Genomic DNA, 24,704 nt, shown 5'->3' on the forward strand with positions numbered 1-24,704 from the left:
AGAAATCAGACGCATTTCTATACACTAACAATGAGCTATCTAAAGGAGAGATTAAAAAAGCAACTCCATTTACAACAGCATCAAAACAATAAAATACTTAGAAATGAATTTAACCAAGGTAGTGAAAAACGTGTACAAGTAAAACTATAAGACATTGATAAAAAGGATTGAAGAAGGCACTCATAAATAGAAAGATGTCCTGTGTTTTCGGATTGGAAAAATTAATATTGTGAAAATGTTCATACTACCCAAATCATTCTACAGATTTAATGCAATCCCAATCAAAATTGCAATGGTGTTTTTCACAGAAATAGCATAAACATTCCAAAAGTTTATATGGAATCACAAAAGAACCCAAATGGCCAAAGCAAACCTGAAAAAAAACAGCAAATCTGGAGGCACCATACTACCTTATCCCAAGCTCTATTACAAACCTATGGAAATCAAAACATTATGGTTCTGGCTTTAAAAGAGACACAAACACCAATGAAATAGATACTCCAGACATAAATCCACACATATACAGTCAACTAAATTTTCACAAGGGTGCCAAGAACACACAATATGTAAAGAATAGTCTCTTCATTGAATAATATTGGGAAAACTGTATGTCCGCATGCAAAAAAATGAATCTTTTTGCTGCAATTGCAAAAGGAATTGTTTTTTCTATTTCTTTTTCTGAGATTTCATTGTTGGTATATAGGAAAGCAATGGACGTTTGTACGTTGATTTTGTAGCCAGCAACTTTACTGTATTCATTGATTGTTTCTAATAGCTTTTAGGGTTTTCTATATATAGCATCATGTCATCTGCAAAGAGTGACAATTTAACTTCTTCATTCCCAATTTGGATGCCTTTTATTTCTTTCTCTTGCCTGATAGCTCGGGCGAGGACTTCCAACACTATGTTGAAAAGCAGAGGTGATAGGGGACAACCTTGTCGTGTTCCTGAACATAGAGCAAAGGGCTTCAGCTTTTCACCATTAATTATGAGATTAGCTGAAGGCTTGTCATATATGGCCTTTATTATGTTAAGGTATTTTCCTTCCATACCAATTGTATTAAGTATTTTAATCATAAATGGATGTTGTATCTTACCAAATGCTTTTTCTGCATCAATTGATAGAATCATATGATTTTTGTCCTCTATTTTGTTTATGTGATGTATCACATTAATGGATTTGTGAATGCTGAACAATCCTTGTGCCCCGGGGATGAACCCCACTTGGTCGTGATGGATAATCTTTTTAATGCATTGTTGTATTCAACTTGCTAGAATTTTGTTTAGGATTTTAGCATCTGTATTCATCAGAGATATAGGTCTGTAGTTTTCTTTTTTTGTGTTGTCCTTACCTGGTTTTGGTATCAGGGTAATGTTGGCCTCATAAAATGAGTTAGAGAGTACTGTCTCTTCTTCAATTTTTTGGAAGAGTTTGAGCAGGATTGGTATTAGATCCTCTTTGAAGGTTTGGTAGAATTCACTAGTGAAGCGATCTGGTCCAGGACTTTTGATTTTGGGAAGGTTTTTGATGACTGATTCAATTTCGTAACTGGTGATCAGCCTGTTTAGATTTTCCAGTTCTTCATGATTCAGCCTTGGAAGGCGATATGTTTCTAAGAACTTGTCCATTTCTTCTAAGTTATTGAATTTGGTGGCATATAGTACTTCATAGTAGTCTTGGATAATCCTTTGTATTTCTGTTGTGTCCGTGATAACTTCCCCCTTTTCATTTCTGATTTTGTTAATTAGTGTCTTCTCTCTTTTTTTCTTAGTGAATCTAGCCAAGGGTTTGTCAAATTTGTTAATCTTTTCAAAGAACCAGCTCTTTGTCACATTAATTTTTTCTATTGTCTCTTTGTTCTCTATTTCATTTAGTTCTGCTCTGATTTTTGTTATCTCCTTTCTTCTGCTGACCTTGGGTTTCGCTGTTCTTCTTTTCCTAGTTCTTTAAGTTGTAACATGAGGTTATTTATTTGGGATTTTTCTTGTTTCTTGAGATAGGCCTGTATCGATATAAATTTTTGTCCTAAAACTTCTTTTGCGGCATCCCAAAAATTTTGGTAGGATGTATTTTCATTGTCATTTGTTTCTATGTATCTTTTGATCTCTCCTCTAATTTCTTCTTGTTCTTTAAAAGTATGTTGTTTAATCTCCATGTATTTGTGTTTTTTCCTGCTTTCTTTTTGCAGTTGATATCCCATTTCAAAACCTTGTGATCAGAGAATATGCTTGGTATGATTTCAATCTTCTTAAATTTGCTGAGGCTGATTTTATGTCCCAATATATGGTCTATCCTTGAGAATGTTCCATGTACACTAGAAAAGAATGTATAATCTGATGTTTTAGGATGAAGTGCTCTATATATGTCAATTATGTTTATTTCATCTAATGTGTCATTTAGGACTGCTATTTCGTTATTTATCTTGTGTTTGGATGATCTATCCATACCTGTCAATGATGTATTTAAGTCCCCTACTATAATTGTGTTTTGGTCAATTTCTCCCTTTAGTTCTGTTAGTAGTTGCTTGGTACGTTTCGGTGCTCCCGGATTGGGGGCATAAATATTGATGTCTGTTATGTCTTCTTGTTGTATAGTACCCTTTACCATTATGAAATGACCATTTTTGTCTCCTGTTATCTTTTTCACCCTGAAGTCTGTTTCATCGGAAATCATTATGGCTACACCTGATTTTCTCTGGGTACCATTTGCTTGGAGTGTCAATTTCCACCCTTTCACTTTGAGTCTATGCTTGTCCTTGTAGCTGAGATGTGTCTCTTGTAGGCAGCATATGGTTGGGTTTAGTTTTTTGATCCAATCTGCTACTCTGTGTCTCTTTATTGGTGAGTTCAGTCCATTTACATTTAGGGTGATTATTGATATGTAAGGATTTCGTGTCATTCTATCTTTAGTTTTCTGGTAAGGCTGTGTCTCCATTGTTTCTTCGCCTTTTTGTTGTTGTCTATTATTTCTGTATGGTGGTATTCTATGATTTTTCCCTCTGTTTCTTCTTTTATTACAGTATATATTTCAGTTCTGGATTTTTTTGCGTGGTTTCCCTTAAGTTTATGTAAAAGAAAGTTTGATATTTAGAATATTCCAGTTTCTTCAGCACGCTTACTTTCTCTATTCCCATATTCCAGTTCAGGCCTTTACTCTCTCTGTTCTTATGTTTTGGTTGCCACAAGTTGTCCCTGTTTTGGTGGTCTAATAGCCTCCTTTAGTATTTCTTGCAGTGCAGGTCGTGTATTAGAAAATTCCCTCAGCTTCAGGATGTCTGGAAAGGTCTTTATTCCTCCTTTATATCTAAAGGAGATCTTTGCTGGATATATTATTCTTGGCTCATAATTTCTCTCTTTCAATAGTTTGAATATTTGGTTCCATTCCCTCCTAGTTTGTAGAGTTTCTGCTGAAAAATCTGATGATAATCTAATGGGCTTTCCTTTTTAAGTTACCGTCTCCTTTTCCCTGGCTGCCTTGAGGATTCTTTGTCATTGATTTTAGACAGCTTCAATACAATGTGTCTTGGTGAAGGCCTGTTGGGATTGAGGTAATTAGGTGTTCTATTTGCTTCTTGGATTCGAGGATCCAGTTCTGTCCACAAGTTTGGGAAGTTCTCATCAACGATTTGTTTGAATATATTCTCTGTTCCCTTCTCTCTTTCTTCTCTTTCTGGTATGCACATTATCCTTATATTGCTCTTTCTGATGGAGTCAGAAAGTTCTTATAGAGTTCTTTCATTTCTTTTAAGTCTCAAGTCTTTTTCTCCAGAAATTCTCTTTGGTTCTTTTTCAAAATTTCAATCTCTTTTGTAAAATGCTCATGGTGTTCTTTGATTGTGTTTCTGAGTTCATTAAACTGACTTTCTGTGTTTTCTTGCATCTCGTTCAGTTTTTTCAGAATTGCAATCTTGAATTCTCTGTCATTTAGATCACATATTTCCATATCTCTAAGTTCCTTTTCTGGAGACTTTTCACTTTCTTTCTGAGCTATCTTGTTGCCTTGATTATTTATGGCAATCTGTGATTTACTAATTCTCTTCCTAGACATCTACAGGAGTGGCTTCTGCAACAGGTTGATAGGTATGCGAAGAGCTTTTGAAGTTCCAAAGCTCTTTCTGCGCCAGATTCAGAGCCAGTATGTTTCAGCAGTTCTGTTTACTCCTGCAGAGATCCGCTCAGATAGGTGGGGCCAGGGGCGGGATTAGCTGTGAGAGGTGGCCCAGAGCAATGGTGGTGACCACCACCACAGCCAGTCCTGCTTCCACAGCTCCCTCCCCTTTGCCGGAACCAGTTGAGCTGCGAATCTGTGTCTGCGGTCCACAGTTCTCAGAGCAGCAAATATTGTCCTTTGATCTGACACTGCTACTTTATCGCTTCTAGCACCGGGCAGGTGGGGGCGGGGCGAGCTCTGGGAGGGTAGGGATGGGGCAGCTAGTCTCCCGTGCCTAAGGCTTCCGTTCTCTGCTTGGCAGTGAGGGCTTAAACCACCATTTTCAGCCTTCTTCCCTCAGTCTTTTCTCCGAGGTGTCTGCCGCCAGCGTTGGGTTCAGCCGTATTTTATGCTGCCCCCTCAGCCCTGTGGGCTGTAAGCAAAGCCCTAGCAGTCCGAGTTCTTCCCTCTCCACAGCTGCGGTAGTTCTGGGATGCAGCTAGCTCGGAGCACTGAGCTAGGTCTGCGTCCTGCGCCCGCGCGGTTCCGTCTCCGAAGTTCTCCTCTCCCTCCTCCCCCGCTGGCGGGATTCACCCACCTGGAGCTGAATTCAGTAGTGGGCCTCTTCGTCTTGCCTGTCTGCTGTGCAGGGAGTCCTTTGTTAAGTTATTGTTGTCCGATCAGTTGTAAATTCCAGGGGAGCGCTACAGAGGCTCACCTCACGCTATTTTCTCTCCAAGTATTACAATTTTAATACAGTTTTCCTTTCTTAAAATGTGTATACCTTTTTTGGCACCCTCGGTACACACACACACATGCACGCACACACACACACACATACATACAGTGGAATGTTATTCAGTCATAAAAAGAAGAAAATCTTGCCAATTGTGAAAACATGGATGAATCTGTAGGGTATCCTGCTAACTAAATAAGCCAAAAAGTGATAGAAAAATACTGTATGGTATCACTTATATGTGTAATATTTTTTTAGAAAAGGCAATATCATAGAAACAATAAATAGAATGGTGATTGCCAGGGCCAGGGGATGGTGGTGAGTGAAACGGGGTGATGTAAGTCAAAGAGCAAAAGTTTTCAGTTATCTTGATCATGATAATCATTCTACAATATATATGTATGGGGTGTGATCAAAAAATATGGCATATTTAAATAAAAAATTATTACAGTAAAAGACACATTGTCATTAATCCTCCTGAAAATACTCCCCCTTGCTTCCAACACACTTATCCTATCATGCCTGTCACTTTCTGAAGCAGTTCTGGAAGTTTTTTTTCATATCTTTAGTGGCACTGTCATGGCTGCTTCGATGTCCTGAACTATTTTGACTTTGGGGAAGAGCCAGAAGTCGCACGGTGCCAGGTCTGGTGAATAGGTGGATGAGGACATGCCATCATGTTTTTATTTGACAGAAATTGCTGTATACCAGAAGCGATGTGTGACACGGAGCATTGTCATGATGGAAGATGATTTATGGCACACTTTAAAGCATACCTTCCCTCAACCATAGCTCACACCCGACTGACTGCACTGAACAAGTTGAAACTTGTCACAAACTGTTACTAAGGTTCGATGCTGCCGCTTCCCATTTTGAAGATCTCTGTCTTTCCGTTGGATGACACTCAGCAACAGCATCCACCATATACATCGATCACAACAGAAAGGCTCTGTGTCACACATCGCTTCTAGTAAGGCCATTTCTGTCAAATGAAAACATTATCCTCATCCACCTTATTCCGGCAAAGTGCGACTTCTGGCTTTTCCCCAAAGTCAAAATGAACATGAAAAGTAAATGTTTTGAATCGATTCAGGACATCAAGGCAGCCACGACAATGCAACTAAAGACACTCACGAAAGAGGACTTCCAGAACTTCTTCAAAAAGTGGCAAGAATAATGGGATAAGTGTGTTTGAAGTGAGGGACAGTACTTTGAGAAGGATTAATGGCAATGTGTTTTTTACTGTAATATTTTTTTTTATTTAAACATTCACCATGTGTTTTGATCACAGCTCATATACCAAATCGTCAGGTTGCACATTTTAAGTATATCCATACAATTATATTAGTCAATTATTCCTCAATGAACTTTTAAAAAATAGTGTGACACCAGCGTAAGGATAGATCTCTGGAACAGAAATTAGAGTCCAGCAATAAAACCTCACATTTACTGTCAATTTATTTTGATCCTGGTGCCAAGACAATTTAATAGGGGAAATAATAGTCTTTTCAACATATAGTTCTTGAATAACTGTATAACCACATTCAAAATAATTCCCACGGACCTTCATGTCATACTATAAATGAAATTAACTCAAAATGGATTAAACAACTAAATATAAAATCTAGAACTCTTAAAATAAAACAGTTGTAAATGCTCATGAGTTTGCATTAAAGCACTAGTTTCTTAGCACACCAAAGCAGAAGTGATAAAAAAAAATATGTAGTGTAAACTTTGCCAAAATTAAAAGCTTTCTTTTCAAAAGACAACATCATGACAATGAAAAGACAACACATGGAAAGGAAGAAATGTATTTCGAATGCATATTTCTCAAGTGACTTGTGTTCAGAATATATAAAGAATTTCTGGAGCTGCAGTACACCAGTATGCCCCAAACCTAAAGCCAACTATGCAAGAACCATGGGGGTAGGGGCCTCTCCTCATCTTCCAAAAAACTGATGGAAAAACAAACAAACAAAGAAACAAACAAGCTCTCACAAAATAACAATGAAAGAAACAGTCCAATTCAAAAATGCCAAAGGATTTGAATAGACATTTCTCCAAAGAAGATATACACATGGTAAATAAGTATGTGAAAAGATGCTCAACATCAGTAGTCATTAGGATAATGCAAATCAAAATCACAATGATCTATCACTTCACATCCAGTAGAGTGGCTATAATTAAAAAGATGGATACTGACAAGTGCTGACAAGGATGGGAAAAATTGGAACCCTCACACATTGGCGTTAGAAATGTAAAATGGTGCAGGCTCTTAGGAAAACATTTTGGCAATTCCTCAAAAAGTTAAGAATTTAATTGCCAAAGTACATAGCAATTCCAGTTAAATACCCAGGAAAATGAACATATGTGTCCTTACAAAAGTTATACATAAATGTTCATGCCAGCATTATTCATAACAGCCAGAAAGTAAAAACAACCTGAATATCCAACTGATGAATGGATAAACAAAATTTTGTACATCCATTCAGTGGAATATTATTCAACTACAGAAAAGGGAGGAAGTACTGAATACATGCTACAATATGGATGGACTTTGAAAACATGCTAATTGAATGAAGTCAGTCAGAAAAGTCAACATATGTGAAAGATCCAAGATGGCAGAATAGATAAACACTGTGCCTGTGTCCTTCTGTGAACACATTAAAATTACAACTAAATTATAGAACACTCAACCTGGAGAATCATCTGAAGTCTAGCCAAATAGAAGTCCTATAACTGAAAATATAAAGAAGCCACATTGAGACTGGTAGGACAGGAGGAGATATGGAGTGGGTCCCAAAACTACCTGTGGTGGTTGAGAATCAGGAGGGATAACTCAGAGGAAGAGATTACACACCCACACGCACACACACACACACACACACACACACACACACGGGAGAGCAAGAGACCCCACACCAGCCTCCCCAGCCTGGAATACTGGTTCCAGGAAGAGAAGTCTCCACAATGTTTGGCTGTGAAAAACAGTGGGGATTCCAACTATTCAGGTGAGATGGAAGGCTGTGGGAAACCCAGACATCCTCTTAAAGGGCCCTTTTTTTGTGAGTCGCACAGACTCACTCACTCAAAGGACTCACTTTGGGCTCCAGAAGATGGACAGTGACTCGGGGGGCCTCAGAGACATACAGGGGACAGACTGAGGAGTATGCCTTCAGGGGTAAGACTAAACGCCAGTGAGCATTTTCCCAGTTAAGGGTCCTATTCCTGTGCAGCTGGCAGGCGGGCACCATCTTTCCTATGTTGAGCCCACCCTCACAGGACAAATCTAAATCTGATTGGCCTCACGAGCTCTTCTGCTCCACCCTGTTGACTCAGAGGGACCCTGCCCCACCCATCTCACACACTGCCAGAGGCACTTTCTGTGTGAACAGCCAGCCCCTTCCACATTCCATTCTTTCTTGGAAAACTATCAGAGTTCACAGGCCCCAGGCAGATCGTGACTGGCCTTATTGTGCTCTGAGACTTTTGCTGAATAACTCCCAGCTCAGCACTGGCACCAAACCTGAGTCTACATTAACATGGTAACCACAACTCTTTCCACTCTAGTGACTCCCTGAGACCCTGCCTCACCCAAATGGCATACCACACAAGGCTTTATCAGTGGCTCAACCTTAAGGGAGCTGGCAGCTTGCAGCAAGACTCTGGGTGTCCTGGCTTTTTACAGAGTTACCCCAGGACTGGTGGCATCAGTCCTCAGTTTGCAGCATGGCATCTCCTATGTGCCTCCGGGTTTACAACAGGCAGAGAACAACTGTGGGTAACTTTGTAGCTCCAACCATGTAGTTTCTGGCCAGTTACAGGTGGTGGCTGACCTGGTCCTGCACCAGAGTCCCTCCCAAGAGGCTCCAGAACCAATATACTTCGAGATTATTTTCAGACCACAGCAGAACACCACCTAATTAGCCCCACAAGTAGCACACATAAGGGGTGGTTTCAACAGGCACCAGAAGCCAGTGAGGCAAATCCCACTCAGTCTGCACAGCAGCCCATATGCTGTGGACATGGCCAAACCCAACAACCAGTCAGCCTGAGGGTCAATCCCACCCACTAATTTGCCGATAGCAATCTAGGCTCAACTATAACAGGAGATCACACACAACACACATAAGGGACATTTCTGGAGCACCTGGCTCAGGTGAGCAGGGAGACTGTGCTATTGGGCCCCACAGGACACCTACTACAAAGGCCACCTGGCTGAGTCTGGTTGCTGATCTACCTGATACATAGAAACAAACAGAGAGAGACAGCTGAAATGAAGGAACAAAGAAATGTGTCCCAAATGAAAAAACAGGAGAAAAATTCAGAAAAAGAACTAAATGAAATGGAGGCAAGCAACCTATCAGATACAGAGTTCAAAACAATGGCTATACAGATGCTCAGTGATCTCATGGAGAACTTCAACAAAGAAATAGAAAACATGAACATGGAGATAGAAAACACAAAAAAGAACCAGTCAGAAATAAACTACAATAACTAAAATGAAGAATACATTAGAGGGAATCAACAGTACATTACATAAAGCAGAGGATCAAAGTAGTGATTTAGAAGATAAGGCAGCAGAAAATAACCAACCAGAACACACACACACACACACACACACACACACACACAAATGAAAAGAATCCAAAAACATGAGAGTTTAAGAGGTCTCGGGACAATATCAAGCATAGCTACATTCATATCATAGGGGTACCAGAAGGAGAAGAGAGAGAGCAACGATTTAAAAACCTATTTGAAGAAATAACGATGGAAAACTTTCCTGACCTGGTGAAAGACATAGACACACAAGCCCTGGAAGCACAGAGAGTCCCAAACAAGATGAACCAAAACAAGCCCACACCAAGACATGTTATAATTAAAACAGCAAAGGTTAAAGACAAAAGGTAAAAGCAGCAAGAGAAAGGCAGCTAATAACTTATAAGGGATCACCCATAAGATTGCCAGCTAATTTCTCAACAGAAACTTTGCAGGCCAGAAAGGATTGGCACAAAATATTCAACATGATGAAAAGTAAGGACCTACAACCAAGATTACTCTACCCAGCAAAACTAGCATTTAGAATTGAAGGATAAAGACCTTCCCAGACAAGAATAAACTAAAGGAGTTCATCACCACCAATCCATTACTACAAAGAATGCTAGAGGGACTTCTTTAACACAGGCAAAAACAAATCGTAATTATGAATAATAAAATTGCAATACCTATCAACAATTACTTTCCATGTAAATAGATTAAGTTCTCCAATCAAAAGAAAGAAGGGCTGAATGGGTAAGAAAACAAAATCCTTATATATACTGCCTACAAGAGACTCACTTCAGATTGAAAGACTCACACAGACTGAAAGTAAAGGAATGGAAAAAGACATTTCATGAAAAAGGAAATAAATCACAAAATCTACAGTAACAATACTTATATCAGACAAAATAGACTTTAACACAAAGTCTATAACAAGAGACAAAGAAGGACCCAGTAATCTCACTTCAGGGTATTTATCCAAAGAAACCCAAAACTCTACTTTGAGGGACGTGTGCATCCATATGTTCATTGTAGCATTGATTACAATGGGCAAGATGTGGAGGCGTGGGTGTCTGTTGGTGGAAGAATGGATAAAGTGGAGGTGGTACATATATACAATGGAATATTGCTTGGCCATGGAAGGGAATGGGTTCTCGTCATCTGTGGTGGCATGGATGGATCTGGAGGGTATTGTGCGGAGTAGAGTATATCAGACAGAGAAAGACAGAGGCTATGTGATTTTGCTTATATACGGAATCGAAGAATAAAATTAACAACAACAACAATGAAAAAACAGAAACAAACTCACAGATACAGAAAATATTGTGATGGTTGCCAGACTTGGGGGGGGGGGCATTGAGGTGTGTGGGAAAGATGGGGAAAGGATTAAGAAGTATCTAATGGTTGTTACAAAGTAGTTATTTGAATGGAACGTATAGCATAAAGAATATAGTCAATAATATTGTAATAATTATGTATGGTGTCAGATGTGAACTAGATTTGTTGGGGTGATTGATGGGAGGGGTTTGATGGCAGGGTGAAAAAGTTGAAGGGATTAAGAAGTACAAATTGGTAGTTACAAAATAGTCATGGGGATGTAAAGTATAGCATAGGGAATATAGTCGATGATAATAACTGTATATCGTGCCAGGTGGGTACTAGTCAGGGGGATCACTTTTTAAACTATATAAATGTCTAACCACTATTTTGTACACCTGAAATTAATATAAGATAATACTCAATTTCAGCTGTAATGGATAAATTTTAAAATGGGAATAAAGAGGAAGGGGAATAAGAGGTCCGAATTTCCAGGAATAAGACAAATAATTCATGGGGTTAGTGAACTCTGGTAGTATTTACCACAGTGAGTTTTGTATTGTCTGTTTTTCCTTATATTTCTGGGCTGTCACTTATTTCACAACAGGAATTTCAGCCCATTTGCAACTGAAGGTATCAGGGTAATAGGACATAGCACTGTAGCCTGGTGCAGATAGGAAGCAGGTTAACACCAGATGGGTTAGGCTGTGAACATTCTCTCCTCTTTAGCCCCTATAACCTGACAAAACCACTCTTGTAGCTTGGGCATCATAACTGACTGAGACAAGCTCTTTATAAAGAACAGTGCTAAGTGCAGGGTTATTAGAAGACTCAAAAGTACTAGAAGTTTCTGTAAAGGAGCAAGGTCTCTTTGTAAAGGAGTATCTTTCAGGGTGTAGGGACAGGAAAAGCATAACGAGCTTATATTGTAACACTAGAGACTTTCTACCTTTGAGATGTTCCCTTCCCTCTAAAGTAGCCCAAGAGAGTTACAAGCTAGAGCTTGAGATTTAACTCTCATTTAGGTACATTTTACAACCCAGCATAATTTATATCTGGAGATGTAAAGTGCTGGTTTTATAAAAGGAATATTTAAAAATGAAATAATTAATTAATCAGACAAAATTACTATGAAACTTGGGGAATGTTTAGACTGGACTTGCAACATTCCAATATTCCAATCCCAATATTCTGATTTGTGTTTTGAGATAGGAAACTTGAGAAATAAAGCAGGAAAGTGGGAGAAGGAGAACAAAATGTTACTATTTTAGTTGTTACAGCTAGATTAAAATGATTTACTTTATTAATAATACCTATGACTCTTCATGACCTAGACATTGGTCATATCTGTAGCCTCTCTTCATAATGTGCCCTCTTCTTACACCAATAAACACATTTTACCTTCTCGCCATACAAGCTTACGCACATCCAGTCTTCCTAACTGAGCTAGACTTTATGCATTTCCTTTTTTCCCTTTTTGTCTAGAATGTTCTTCCATGCACTCTATATATAATTCTTATAAAACCTTCAGGAATCTATATAATCTATCTCCTCTGGATTATTATGAATCACTTTGAATGTAAATGGCAGATTCCAATACAGATTAGGTTAAGAAAAAACTGAAATGTATTATTTTAATTTTCTTGGAAATCCTGGTTTGCAGCTAGAGTTAGGTTTAAAGAGCCACAGGCTGAAACAAAATCACTTAGTATTATCTCTTGCTCCTTCTCTCAAAATAGACTTCCTCCAGATAGTGACAAAGATGGTTGAGTGCCTTCAGATATATATCTTGCTAGTTTAACCAGCCCGCTGGAAAGACTTTTCCTCAGTACCTCCAGGAGGAGTTTGCATGGTCCGGCCTGAGTCATAAGGCCATCCTTGTGTACAAAGGGGAGGGTACTAGTGGACATCAGTCCATTTCACAATATGAAATAGGTTTAACATAAAACATAAATATCTCTGTGTAAAATAAAACAGGAATTCTGCTCCCTAGAGAAGGGGTAGTGAAAGTAGGGCTGAACAGACAAAATCAGCAGAATCCTGCCTACTACACCATTCTCCTCTTTTTTTAAACAGAACGTGGCATGCTTTTATCATATCACCTTCTGTTCTGTATTGTAACTTGGGTTTGCCTATCTGCTTGATCCACTGTCCCTGGGGTCAAGGTGCAGTACAGATTTCTAGTGTTCACTAAATCTACTGGAGTTTTCTTTTCTTTCAGGCATACAAGAACATTATATTTCACTTTCCTTTGGAATTAGGTAAGAGATTGTATGCCACAGTTATGGCTACTGTGTTGTTGTTTTGTTAAACAAAACAACACTTCTAGTCTTTTCTTCCCCTGCCATGCTAATGTAGAAGGGCATATATTCCAAATGGTACAGCTTTAAGATGGCCGAACACTATCACCCAGTGCCTGGGTCATTGTGCTGAGCCACAGAAATTTGTCAGTTTTCGTAGCTGCAGCATAACTCAACCTACTCTGATGAATACAAAAAATTTAACCTAATTTTGGGTACAGCTGTGACAAAAATAAAATAAAACATAATGGAGACTGAAAAGATGGCTAACCACATTATACAAAACGTTTGGAAAAACTGTCATCTTTGATAAATTGTAAAGCAGAACATGGCACAAATGAACTTGCAGCAAAGAAAAGAGTTTGGAAAGCAAAACAGAAAACCAAAATGTTAGTAATGTGTTAGTTGTTATTTATTGTGCTCTCAACGTACAATATTACAAGGAAAAGGGAAGTCTGGAAATAATTGGCAACTTTCCAAGCAAAAAAAGAAAGAAAGAAAGAAAGAAAAAGAAGTCCAGAAATTGTGGACCTTTCAGTGCTTGAAAAGGCTACTGTTTCTGGGCTCTAAACATAATAGATAAGAGTGACAAAGGCTTTGAGGAACAAATTCCCAATACAACTTTTAATCTGATTAAAATTGCCTCTGGGGAAATGCAAATAAAAACCACAATGAGATATCACCTCACCCCAGTCAGAATGGCTATCATCACCCCAGTCGGAATGGCTATCATCAACAAGACAAATAGTAACAAGTGTTGCAGAGGCTGTGGAGAAAAAGGAACCCTCATACACTGTTGGTGGGAATGCACACTGTTGCAGCCCTTATGGAAGGCAGTGTGGCGGTTCCTCAAAAAATTAAAAATAGAATTATCCTACGACCCGGCAATCCCTCTCCTAGGTATCTACCCAAAAAATCTGAAAACATTTATACATAAAGACACGTGTGCTCCAAGGTTCATTGTAGCATTTACGGTGGCCAAGACATGGAAACAACCAAAATGTCCTTCGAGAGATGAATGAATAAAAAAGTTGTGGTATATATACACAATGGAATACTATTCAGCGGTAAGAAAAGATGATATAGGAACATTTGTGACAACATGGATTGATCTTGAGAGTATAATGAGAAGCAAAATACTCAGACAGAAAAAGCAGAGAAGCATATGATTTCACTGATATGTGTTATATAAACCAAAAACAACAAAAGAACAAAACAAACAAATGAGAAACAAAAACTCAGACACAGACAATACTTTAGTGGTTACCAGAGGATAAGGGGGGGAGGGGGTGGGAGATGAGGGTAAGGGGGATCAAATATATGGTGATGGAAGGAGAACTGACTCTGGGTGGTGAACACACAATGGGATTTATAGATGACGTAATACAGAATTGTACACCTGAAAGCTATGTAATTTTACTTACAATTGTCACCTCAATAAACTTAAAAAAAAAAAAAAAGGGTTTTGCAGACCCTGAAAAAAAAATGCCTCTGGGGAAAGTTCTAAATGTGTGGCACCCATTTGAATAAAGTAACTCAGAACAAAGATTCATTAAGTGTGTGGCCTTCCAAGAGAAGATTGACAGCCTTAAGGTAATCCACTTTACATTGAGGGAGAGAGAAGAGAGATGTAAGAAGAATATACATACATGTTTATACATATACCAAGGGTGCCAAAAAAATGTGTACAAGGGGACACTTTGGTCAACGTTGCTCAAGTGAGTAGTTTGCCATAATCAGAAGTGTCTGGACGCTGATGGTACATCTTTTGTTATCTGTATGTATTGAGTATTGAGTTTTCCTTTCTGAAAATATGTACACATTTTCTTGGATATCTGAAATATTATATATATTATATATATATAATATTTTAGGATCTATATTGAAAATAACTGAGGGTATAGCTACTAATTTTATAAATCAATTTTTATTTTAGAAAATTTCAACCATATAGAAAAGTAGAGAGAATCATATAAAAACACCATAGGTTTTATCAACAGCCGTCCTATAATTTAACCAATAATGCTTTAGTATATATCTTTAAGATAAACACTTTTAAAAACACATGAAGCACAAAACTTTTTATCATATAAATATTTAACAATAATTTCTGATATCAATTATTAGTGATCTAATTCCTCCAATTTTCTCATAAATATTTTTACAGTATGTTTATTCAGATCAAGATCCAAACAACATCCACAGATAATATTTTGCTGGCATGTTTCTTATGTGGCTTTTAATTTAATTTAATTTTCCTTACTTTTTTTTCTGTGCAATGCACTTTATTGGCTCTCAGGAGTGTGAGAGCAAGATCAGAAGTGGACACACTCAAGACCCAGGCACTGGCACTGGGGAGCAAGATGCCACTCCTGGCCAGGCCTTAGTTTCCCTGATGACAGACATGAGCGGTGGCCCCTCTGGACAGCTGCCTGGAGCCACGCTGGTGGAGGGAGTGGAACGTGGGGCCGAAGTTACTGGGCAGTGCCCTCGAATGCTGGTAGGCTCTGAGTGTGGTGGCCACTGGGCTTTGCCAGCTAAGCAGCCACTAGGGATAGGGGGAGGCTGAAGCCGGCCCCACCATTGTGCTTCATTTTCAGGCCTGCTCTTAGTTGTCGGTGAAACAGGCACAGGTCTCCTTCACAGGGACTTGAAGGATGTGTACCCAAGGTCGAGTAGGTAATACCACAGCTTGTCTTATCCATGATCTTCTGAAACTGCCCGTCTGATTTGGTTGTATCAAAAGTGACCTCCCCGTGGAAGTCCCTGGCCTCAGCACTACCCTGGCCACTCCTGGATGGAGACCTCATCCTCCTCTTCCCCTAACAGGATGATGGTCTCCACCTCATTGTACTCCCGCAGGACCCAGTTAAAGAGCCAAGTCAGGTCCGCTGAGAAGATGAATTGCCTCCGAGGCTTCCCCATGCCCCCCATCGACAGGGCTGAGCCTCTGCTCTTTCCAGGTGCCCCTTGTAGATGAGCTTGGGCCGCATGTGACCATCCACAATGTTGAAGTTATCGTGGGGCCCGAAGACATTGATGAGGACGTCGGGGGTGTAGGTGCAGCTGTGCTGCTGGAAGTAGGCCCTGTTCTGCACATGGATCGTCCTCTTGGGTACAGAGGAATGGCCAAAATTGCTGTTGTGTGGTGCCCCATTGTGGATCATGGTCTCATCTATAGGGTAGGTGGTCTTGTCCAGGAAGATGCAGGTAGACAGGCAGGAGACCACCTTGTGCACACCCATCTTGAAGGCCAGGCCAAATGCAGGATGTTGCCATTGACTTCTATGTTTTTCCTCCAGAAGTCCAAATTATACTTGATATCATGGAACACGCCCCCACCATTGCAGCAAGATGGATGATGTGTATTCAAATAGGGCTCAGGTCTTAGCAGCGTCCCTGAGATCAGCATCCTTAAGGGAGACAAACAGCCAATCCTTTCTGGGCAGCCTGGCCCCATCTGCTACTACCTTCTGAATGGCTCTTCCCACCAGCCCAGAGCCCCTTGTCACTAGGATCCGCATGGACTCCGGGCCTCACCCATGTCGCTTGCTCCTATACCCTATTCCACCTGCCCGTTGCCCCTCTTAAGTGTATTTTAATCTACAGGTGCTACATAGGCTGAAGAAGCCACTGGTTCTCAAAGTGTAAGTACACAGACCAGCAGCATTAGCATCACCTGAGAACTTAAAAATGCAAGTTTTCCGGGCCTAACCCAAACCTATTAAATCAGAAACTCTGGGAGAGAAGCCCAACAGTTTGCTGATGTACTCTAAAGTTTGAGACCAACTACTGTAGTCATACACTCAAGATTTTGCAGATTGTATTTTCATTATATCATTTAATAAGTTCCTCTCCTGTATTTCATGCAGACTGTAGTATCCTTAGTTACATAAGATCTAAAGCCTTATCAGGTAAGTGTTCGGCAATAATATTTCATAGACAGTGTTTTGTTTTGTTTTGTTAACTTCTCATCAAATCATATCCTAAAATCCATAATATTGTATTGCCTCTTTTATATTGATGATAAGACTGAGAAGTAGATCAAGTACATAAGCCTGATCCAGTCATTATAAAATCCTCTATCAGCTTTTTACATAATTCTTTCGGCATCCACTGATGATACCGCAATCTTAGGATTTGCCAAATGGTGATATACTAATTCTGTCATTTCTTCTTTATGTATTAGCTAACCGAACTCTAAAGATAAGAAGTTTTATGCATGAACTATTTGGATATCTATGGGTACATTTGTACAAAACAAACAGGATAAATGCCCGACTGCTTTTATATCCCAGTTTTCAGAATAATTCTTGGCTCCTTAGAAATCTGCAAAGTAAGCAAGTATGTTGCTTGTTAAATCAACATAATTAATTCCTCTATTAAAAAAAACTGTATATTTACTTACTTTTTTCAGTTACTGATGACATTCAATATTATTTCATATTAGTTTCAGATGTACTGCATAGTGGTTAGACATTTATATAATTTATGCAGTTATCTCCCAACCTCGATTAGTCTAGTACCCACATGGCACTACACAGAGTTGTTGCAATATTACTGCCATATTCTCTCTGCTGTACTTTACATTCCTGTGACTATTTTGTAACTACCAATTTCTATTTTTTAATCCCTTCACCTTTTTTTCACCCAGTGCTCCAACCATCAGTTAGTTCTCTGTATCTGTGAGTCTGCTTCTGTTTTGTTGTTCATTTATTTCGTTCTTTAGAGTCCACATATAAATGAGATCATATGGTATTTCTTTCTTAGTCTGACTTATTTCACTTAGAATAATACCCTCTAGGTCCATCCATATTGTCACAAATGGTAAGATTTCATTTTTTCTTTTTATGGCTGAGTAATATTTCATTGTATAAACATACCACAATTTCTTTATCCAATTGTCTATTGATGGGCACTTGGGTAGCTTCCATATCTTGGCTATTGTAAATAGTGCTGCAGTGAACATAGGGGTGTATATATGTTTTTGAATTAGTGTTTTGGATTTCTTCGGGTAAATATCCAGAAGTAGAATTGCTGGGTTATAAGGTAGTTCAATTTTTAATTTATTGAATAACCTCCAAACAATTTTTCACAGTGGCTATGCCAATCTGTAAGTGTTGTTGGTGGCAACAGTGCACGAGGGTTCCCTTTTCGTCGCATCCTCACCAACACTTGTCGTTTGTTGATTGATTTATGATAGCCATCCGGACAGGTGTGAGGTGATATTGTGGTTTTAATTTGCATTTCTCTGATGACTAGTGACATCGAGAATATTTTCATATGTCTATTGACCATCTGTATGACCTCTCTGCAAAAATGTCTATTTGAGTCCTCTGTACATTTTTTATTGGACTGTTTGCTTTTTGATGTTGAGTTGTATAAATTGTTTATAAATTTTGGATATCAAGCCCTTATCAGATATATCATTGAAAAATACCTTTTTTCATTTAGTAGAATGTCCTTCCGTTTTGTTGATGGTTTCCTTTTCTGTGCAAAAACTTTTTAGTTTGATGTAGTCCCATTTATTTTTTCTTTTTTTCCCTTGTCAGAGATGTATCAGAAAAAAAAAAAAAAAAGTATTACTAAGGGCAATGTTGGAGAGTTTTCTGGCTATATTTTCTTTGAGGAGTTTTAAGGTTTTGGGTCTTACATTTAAGTCTTTAATTCATTCTGAGTTTATTCTTGTATATGGCACAATAATGTGGTCCAGTTTAATTTATTTTGTAAGTATCTGTCTAGTTTTCCCCAAACCATTTATTGAATAGACTGTCTTTGGCCCATTGTGTTTTCTTGCCTCCTTTTTCATAGTTTAAATGACCATATGGGCATGGGTTTATTTCTGGGACCTCGATTTTGTTCCATTGATCTATGAGTCTGTTTTTATGCCAATATCATGCTGTTTTGATTGCTATGGACTTGTAATATAGTTTGATATCAGGTAGTGTGATATATCCAACTTTATTCTTCTTTCTCAAGATTGCTGTGGCTATTCAGGACCTTTTATGGTTCCATATAAATTTTAGGATTGTTTGTTCTGGTTCTGTGAAAAATTTAATTGGTACTTTGAAATAAATTGCATTGAATTTATAGATTGCTTTGGGTAGTACAGACATTTTAAAGATGTTAATTCTTCCTATCCATGAGCCTGGTATATGCTTTCATTTATTTGTATATTCTTCGATTTCTTTCTTCAATGTCTTATAGTTTGCCAAGTACAGGTATTTTACCTCCTTGGTTAAATTTATTTTTAGGGTTTTTTTTTTTTTTTAATCTTTATGTTTTGATGCAATTGTAAATGAGATAGGTTTTTTTAATTTATTTTTCTGATTGTTCATTATTGGTGTATAATAATGCGATGAATTTCTGAATATTAATTTTGTATCCTGCTACTTTATTGAATTCACTTATCAATTCTAATAGTTTTTTGGTAGAATCTTTATATTTCTCTCTATATAATATCATGTCATCTGCAAATAATGACAGTTTTACGTCTTCCATTTCATTTTGGATGCCTTTTATTTAACTCTTGTATTTTTAATATGTATGTTATGTTCCTATCCATTGCAGTTTTTATTGTTTTTGATGCTCAAATTATTTTAACATTGGCCAGTGGTAAACTCTTCAAGTAGGTCTACTGAGTTCATTTATATGATCCTAAAAATATTTTTATAGCTCTTTGTTTTCTGGTATGACAACATGCTCCAGGCTCATTTTGTATATTTTATGCCCCATACCTGCTATTAGCTATTACAACAAAAATTTCCAGTTGTTTTAATTGGAAAACTAAATCTAGAGATCATAATCTCAACATTAGGGCTATTCATCACATCTAGGTTTGCCTTTGTTTTCAATAGAAATCAAGAAGATGGATATTTTTTTGACTTTTTTAAAATTAAATTTATTGGGGTGATTATTTAATAAAAATATATAGGTTTCAAGTGTACAATTCTATAATACATCATCTACATATTGCAGTGTGTGTTCGCCACCCAAAGTTAAATCTCCATCTGTCACCATATATTTTACTCCTTTACTCTCTTCTAACATCCCCACTACCCCCTTACCCTCTGGTAACCACTAAACTGTTGTCTGTGTCTATGATTTTTGCTTGTTTATTTGTCATGTTCATTTTTTGCTTTCAGTTTAATACCCCACATATGAATGAAATCATATGGTTCTCGACTTCTTCAGTCTGACTTATTTTGCTTAGCATGATAATCTCAACATCCATCCATGTTGTTGCAAATGGCAGTATTTCATCTTTTCTTACGTGTAATTTTCCATTGTAAATATGCACCACAAGAAGATAGATTCTTTGGAATAAATAATATATCATGAATGCTTCCTGATGTTTCCAATTTAAAATTATGAGTTCGTGTTTTTGTATCTTTGGTCCATTGTGCAGAAAATATTAGTTTCTAAGGATTAAACAAAAATATTTATTGGCTTCATTTTGCAATATCTACATAAAGGTTTCAGATTAAAAGCATCAATATTATTAGTAAAATAAGATTATGAAATAATTTAAGGTTTCTTTGCAGTTTCCTTTATGCTTAAGATATTTCATATTAATGATATATAGTTATTATGTTTTAAAGTCATTTGAAATCATTTTTCTCATTGGATTTATGCCACCAAAAAGATGCACCATTTATTTGAATTAGTTATTTGTTTTTAAGTATTGATTTTTTCATTTTGACTTAATTTTGCTTTATAGTATGCAAGACATTTATATACAAGTTGTTATCAAAAACTACAGTGAATGTTTACAGTAAAAGATACATTGCCATTAATCCCCCTCAAAACACTCCCGCTCCCTTTGAACACACTTATACCATCATTCTTGATACTTTCTGAAGCAGTTCTGGAAGTCCTCTTTCATGTCTTTAGTTGCACAGTCATGGCTGCCTCAATGTCCTGAATTGATTCAAAATATTTACATTTCATGGTCATTTTGACTTTGGGGAAGAGTCAGAAGACTCACAGTGCCACGTCCGGTTAGCAAGGTGGATGAGGACACACCATACTGTTTTTATTTGACAGAAATTGCCATACCAGAAGCAATGTGAGACATGCAGCCTTTCCGTTGTGATCAAAAAAAGATGGTGAATACTGCTGCTGAGTGCCATCCAATGGAAAGACAGGGATCTTCAATATAGGAAGCAGCATGTCAAACCTTGGTAGCAGTGCGTGACAAGTTTCAAGTTGTTCAGTCCAGTTGGGTGTGAGTTATGGTTGAGAGGTGTGTTTTAAAGTGTGCCGTAAATCATCCTCCATCATGACGAAGCTCTGTGTTACACATTGCTTCTGGTATATGGCAATTTTTGTCAAATATAAACATTATGGTATGTCCTCCTCTAACTTATTTACCAGATCTGGCACCATGAGACTTCTGGCTCTTTCCCAAAGTCAAAATAATTCAGGACATCGAGGCAGCCATGACAGAGCAACTAAAGACTCTCACGAAAAAGGGCTTCCAGAACTGCTTCAGAAAGTGGCAAGAATAATGGGACAAGTGTGTTTAAAGTGAGGCGGAATATTTTGAGGGTGATTAATGGCAATGTGTCTTTTACTGTGTAATAATTTTTTTTATTTCAACATTCACTGTATTGTTTCATCACACCTTTTACACCCAAAGTGAAATTTACAAATTTACAAACATAGTAGTCCATCTTCCATTTCTATCTCTACATTCTTTCCATTTCCCTTTTAAGGTAAACTTTTTGTTAATTTTTTTTTATGATTACCTTATTTTTTCAAAGAAATCTATAAACAAGTATGTATACATATGTAGGTTCACATATATATTTATACATATTTGTCTTACATAGATTCAAGTTAGCATACTGTATGTACTGTTATGCATCTGCTTCTTTTCATTTGACAATATATTTTGGAAATCACTCCATAGCAGTATATAGAGATCTCTTTATTCCTTTTTATATCTGTACAATATTTTATTGTGAGGCTGATCAATATTTTTTTTCAACCAGTCTCATTACTGGACATTTATATTGTTTACAGTTTTTTGTGATTACAAAAGTCGTGCTGCAAAGAATAAATGCACGTGTGTGTGTGTGTGTGTGTGTGTGTGTGTGTGTGTATAGACTCTTAGAGATAGACTATGAATCAAAAGTAAATAAATTTGTTCAGCCACCTCACAAAGATGGAATGGACCCTCACCTAAAATTGGTTTGGATATCAAGACTGATGATGCCACATATACACTGCAAGGGTATGAAAGGTTGTATTAATTACATAATGAAGCTTTCTAAGGAGAACAGGGCTGGCTCTCAATCCTAAATAAGAATGGCTTGACAGTGACAAAAAATGAATGTAGCGGTTAGGGGGTGGGGTTAGTATGAGGATTCCTGACTAAGGCTAGCACTTGTGTAGTTAGTATTTCCCATGGCACTAAAAGAGAGAGTACCCAGGATTTCTTATTAATTTGCCCAGATGTGGGCACAAGGATAAGGGGGAGCAGTGGGGCCTGAAGGCTATCAGTAGTCAAACGTCAAAAGTTGAGTCAGATTCTTTGTTAAAAATGCATGTGTGGTTTTTATTTGCATTTCTCCGATGATTAGTAATGTTGAGTATATTTTTATATGTCTATTGGCTATCTTCATGACTTTGGAGAGCTGTCTATTCAGGTCCTCTATTTTTTAACTGGATTGTTTGTTTTTTTGTTGTTGAGTTGTATGAGTTCCTTATGTATTTGGGATATTAGCCCCTTATCAGAGGCATCATTAGCAAACATTTTTTTTCCCATTCGGGTGGTTCCCTCTTTATTTTGTTGATGGTTCATTTTGCTGTGCAGAAGCACCTCACACCAGTTAGAATGGCTATAACCAACAACACAAATAATAACAAGTGCTGGAGAGGCTGTGGAGAAAAGGGAACCCTCAGACACTGTTGGTAGGAATGCAGATTGGTGCAGCCGCTATGGAAGGCAGTGTGGAGGTTCCTTAAAAAATTACAAATAGAATTACCACATGACCCAGCAATCACTCTCCTGGGTATCTCCCCCAAAACATCTGAAAACGTTTATCCATAAAGACATATGTGCTCCCATATTCATTGCAGCTTTATTTATGGTGGCCAAGATATGGAAATAACCAAAGTGTCCTTCAATAGATGATTGGATAAAGAAGATGTGGAATATACACACAAGGGAATACTACTCTGCCATAAGAAAAGATGAAACAGTGTCATTTGCAACAACTTGGATGGATCTTGAGATTGTTATGCCAAGTGAAACAAGTCAGACAGAAAAAGTCAAGAACCATGTGAATTTAATGATATGTGGGGTATAAAACTGAAAGCGACAAAGGAACAAGACAAACAATGAAGAAACAAAAACTCATAGACACAGACAATACTTTAGTGGTTACCAGTGGGTAAGGGGGAAGTAGGGGTAGAAGAGGGAAAAGGGGGTCAAATGTACAGTGATGGAAGAACTGACCCTGTGTGGTGAACACACAGTGTAATATATACATGATATATTAGAATTGTACACTTGAAACCTATGTAATTTTACTAACAATTGTCACCACAATAAATTTTAATAAAAAAAATTAAAAATAAAAAAAGTGCATGTGTAATTTTGCTAGACATTGGTAAATTCTGCTCCAAAGTGATTGTACCCTTTTGTAATCCCAAAATATTTATTTCTCCATAGCTTTGCAAAAAAGTGTGCCGTCAAGATTTTGAGTTATTCAAGCTGATAGGTTTCTCAGTGTCAGTCATGTCTAGGTATGGTAGCTTTGTTTTGTTAAATAAAACAACATAAAATGAAGGGTAGAGGTTTCCAGTTTTCTAATAAAAAACCCACAACCTATTTTGCTGAGATGAGTCTAAAAATCAGGTAAAGCTCAGCAATAATTAGAAAATGAATTAACTATGCCAGTGTGGATCTTTTATTTCCAATCTAATAGCCTGTTTATTTAACTGACAGCAAGTGTCTCCTTTTAGGGTGTTTTAAACAGAAATATGCACAATTTGAGCTTGATAAAATGCTGATGGCATGACAGTGACATCTGGGTTCATCAATTGATAGCTATATTTAAGGGGAGATGATTGCATGGCATTCACAAATTCTGTGTTTTTGAAAGTTTCCATTCTGTAAAGTGAGTGTAGTACAAGGAAGCTGTCATTAAATCCTGTTGATTCAAATACACCTGGACTTATATAATTTGTAAAAGATCACATGGCCAAATAGTATTCAATCTTGGGGTTACAGGTGTTTTTTGAAGTCTTTACATATTCTTTTAAATTTAACAAAAACTTACTTGCTCAAATCATCCTTTAGATGCTCAGACACTTATTATTTCAGAACTAGTTTTTCTACAAACAAGGTGCAGTATGTTCTCATCTTAAGTAAAGATTTCATAATTTTGACATGGCATTAAAAAATTTACTTTTGTGTTACCTAGTTTTAGAAAACATGTGAAAAACTTACATCTTAAACACATGTTAAGACAACTGAAGTGGAGTATTACTTTACAGCAAAATATTTCTACATGCATTTTTTTTCTATGAGAAAAAAAGAAATTCAAGTTGACAACATAATTAAAAAGCTACATATACTACTTATGCTAAGGAAATTACACAGAAGACTTTTGATTAACCACAGTAATAGGGTCCAGAGAGAGAACAAAAT

At 37.5% G+C, this 24,704-nt stretch overlaps 1 pseudogene across 1 annotated transcript; it reads right to left on the reverse strand.

Moving 5' to 3' along the window:
- Nucleotides 1-15,579: 15,579 nt before the first annotated feature.
- On the reverse strand, nt 15,580-16,566 carry LOC308495037 (GDP-L-fucose synthase-like; annotated as a pseudogene). Its single transcript has one exon. The product of its transcript is annotated as a GDP-L-fucose synthase-like (transcript).
- Between the last annotated feature and the right edge of the window lie 8,138 nt (nt 16,567-24,704).

Source organism: Rhinolophus hipposideros (genome assembly GCF_964194185.1).
Source record: "Rhinolophus hipposideros genome assembly, chromosome: X".
Lineage (NCBI taxonomy): Eukaryota > Metazoa > Chordata > Mammalia > Chiroptera > Rhinolophidae > Rhinolophus > Rhinolophus hipposideros.